We start from the raw sequence: 3,580 nt of genomic DNA on the forward strand, positions 1-3,580 counted from the left end.
CTAATGTCTCCACGGGAACTAGAGTGACATGGTCTGAGCCATGACCACATACCAGCATCTCTGACATCCATCTTCCTGGAATGCCGGTCACAGAATAAGCCATGGGAGGCCACCAGGAAAGGGCAGGGGAAAAACAAAAGAGCTGAGAGACCCTGAACTCCTTGTGGAGCATCTGACCCTGAAGACGTCTGAGGAAGACACAGACAGACAGAAAAGAAGAGGCCCATGTCCGTCCAAGATCACTAATGTGGATGGCAGAAAGACAGAAAGACACAGAAAGACATAAAGATGCTGGGCACGAGAAGGCCAGTGACTTGCACTTTCAGATGAACTTGAGGGTGTGTGCTCCCTGAAGTGAGGCCCTGCTGCAAAAGCCTCCCAGCCTCCTCTTTTTCTAGCAATTCACACCTCCTCTGGAAGTAAGGATAGAATTTCCGAACATTTCTAAGAGTTCTGTATTCCCCAGTCATCCTGTGAGCATCAATGCTACTCTACCAAGGGTGTCACTGCTGCGTCACAGTATCTTATATGTTACATCCTAGTGTGAGCCTTTCTCTGTAGCTGTGCCTTCTCCACAGGAGGATGGCCTCCTTGAAAGGGTCTTGCTTGCTTGTGCAGCCTTGGGCCATACCCAAGGACCTTATATGCAGTCGGCAATCCACAAAAAGCTGCTCAACAGTTAGCTGTATGACATTCCTAATCATTCTTCGTTGTTAATCTCTGTTGGCTACAGATGCTTTCGAGAAAAACGATGATAGTCATGGATCCTTTCCTCCAGAAGAACCCATACACAAGAGACTATTTCCTTGCAGGCATGGTGGTGCATACCTGTGATCCCATCACTCAGGAGGCTGAGGCAGGGGGCTGTCGAATTTGAGGCAAGCTTAGACTGTATAGGAAGAACCTTTCTCAGAGGAGATGGCAATTAACACAGAAACCCTCTACTGATGAAGGTATAAAGAATGAGACTGTGGAGTGCCCACCCTAAATGGGACATCTACACACACACATCCCCAAGGCTTAGGGACCATTTCAGAAGAAGGGGCAGAAAGGATTAAGAACCAGAGGCGGTAGGTGACTGCCAGGAAAGAATGCTTCCAGACACAACAGGACAGTTGCACATAGAAACCCATAGTGGTTGTGACAGTGCACACAGACCAGTGCAACCTCAGGGCAGAACAAAACCCTGCACACAGACCAGTGCAACCTCAGGGTAGGAAAAAAAAAACCTGCACACAGACCAGTGCAACCTCAGGGCAGAACTAAACCCTGCAAACAAGACCAGTGCAACCTCAGGGTAGAAAAAAACCTGCACACAAGACCAGTGCAACCTCGGGGCAGAAAAAAAAAAAAAACACAGAAGGAGGAGGCAGTCACTAAGTCCCACCCCTAGCTGAGGAGTTATTGGCATTTGATAGCTTCTGGAAGAAGGAGAGATTGTTTTCTTTAAAGGATGTGACCCCTGGTAGGTCAGCCATGCCTTAGGGCAGGCCCCATGTCCAAGAGTATCTGGGCAATACAAATTGTACTTGATAAATTTTAAAGAAAGATGGCAGGAGAGGGGAGGAGAGGAGAAGAGAACAGAGGAGAGGGGAGAAGAGCAGAGGAGAGCAGAGGAGAAGAGAGGGGAGGAGAGCAGAGGAGAGGAGACAAAAAGTCAAGCTAGTATGGAGATGTGGGATCTGGGAGGACTCGGGGGTGAATATGATCAAAACACATTATATGAAAGTCTCAAAGAGTTAGTAAAAGTATTATTTAAAGATAATTTCATCTTGTATCTAAAGCCTCCATATCCCCATAAATCGGCTGTTTATTTAGTTATTGTCCCAACATCATTGAGTGAATTGCTTTCTTGGGTCATGCTCTTTCTAAATTGTTGCTATCATGAGTCACATAACTGAAATCATCTTGGAACAGAAATTGACAAGGTTCTTTCTCGAACAATATGGCACGTAAGCTATTTCTCTTCACTATCAAGTCCAATTATTATAATATGTAATACCAAAAAATTAAACACAAGATTTCCATGTGTGCACATGCTCCTGCGTGTGGAAGTGCAGATATACATGTGCCCATGTGGAGGGCAGAGGAGAACCTTGGGTGCTATTCCTCAAGTGTCATCCACCTTGTTTTGAGTTTAGGCCTCTCACTGGCCTTGAACTCACCATGTAGGTTAGCCTGGCTGGCCATTGAGCCCTGAGTGCACCTGCCTCCTCCTCTCCAGTCCTGGATTCTACCACAGCCAGACTTTTTTGCATGAGTTCTGGGGGTCAAACTCAAGTGCCCATGCTTGCAAAGCAAGCAAGATTTTACCAACTGAAACATCTTCTCAACCCAATACATTATATTTTTATTTTTTATAGTTGGTAAAATTGAATACCAAAATTTAAAAGTGACTTATTCAAAGCCACCATATCTCTTTTTCTCATACCCAGAACTCAGATAGCTGGACCGTCAAATCCTTTCTCCCTTCTGTGATTCCTGGCCAGACTGCATGGGTCACACTTGCTGAGGATTCGAAAATAAAAGTCAGAACGATACAGAGAACTGGTCCTAGAGCCAGTTCTTAGGAAAGAGATGACAGCTAAGATATGAGGCTCCTACCCTGGGCTGTTGTAACCAGATTATGTCTGTCCTGGGCAGAAGAGCACAAAGGGTGCTGAAGTCCTGGAAATGGGTGACTATTCACTCCACTGCCCCTGCGAGCAGGGCAATGATTCCAAGTGTTGTATTCAGGAATTCAATCTAATTGAGATTACTAATTAGCCCATTTCAACCTCTTGCGCACGAACACATCCAATGCAGCAGCTCTATCTCCTTGCAATCCAGTTGGTTTAGGACAAAGTCCCAAGGGGATGGGACACTTGAATGGTCCTTCACCCCTACCTTCCCTTGTCCACAGTAGAAGGAAGCAGATTCTGTGATGCTTATCCTGCATTCCTTCTGCTTCTAAAAGAGAGAGGGAGGAAGGGGAAGGAAGAAAGGTAGAGGATGGATGGATGGATAGATGGATAGATAGATAGATAGATAGATAGATAGATAGATAGATAGATAGATAGACAGATAGATAATGTGTTCAAAGAACGGAAACTTGGAAATGAAAAAGGAAGGAGAAAGAAGTCATGATGCTGGTGTGAGTGGCAATAAGAATATCTTTCCCTACAACTGTGAGGACTTTCACAGCCTGAAAAACATATTCTCAGCCGCTTATACTCAACACTTTGTCCTCCAGCAGCCTTGAAGATGGGCTGTCAAATGATTTGTGCCCCATTTTACAGATGAGAGACCCTGAGAGGGGCAGAGGGACAACTCCCAGCCATTTTCTCCTTCCTGCCTCCACCTGTGTTGCCCGGGCACATTTGGCAAAGGGTTCTAGGGGGTTTGGACAACCATCTGCTAGGGAGTGTTAGCAGCCCTGGCTCAGATTGGCTTTGGGGTTAAGAGCTGGGCGACAATGTGTTAGTTAAAATGAACAATGATTCCTGTCCCTTTCCCAAATCAAAATGTATCTAGGCAATGATTCAAGATTTTTGCTTTGGGGACCTTTTTAGAAGAAAAATTAATGAAAAACTATGGATTT

The sequence above is a fragment of the Peromyscus californicus genome, unplaced genomic scaffold (genome assembly GCF_007827085.1).
Source record: "Peromyscus californicus insignis strain IS unplaced genomic scaffold, ASM782708v3 Scaffold_3__1_contigs__length_106647218, whole genome shotgun sequence".
In the NCBI taxonomy this organism is placed as follows: Eukaryota; Metazoa; Chordata; class Mammalia; order Rodentia; family Cricetidae; genus Peromyscus; species Peromyscus californicus.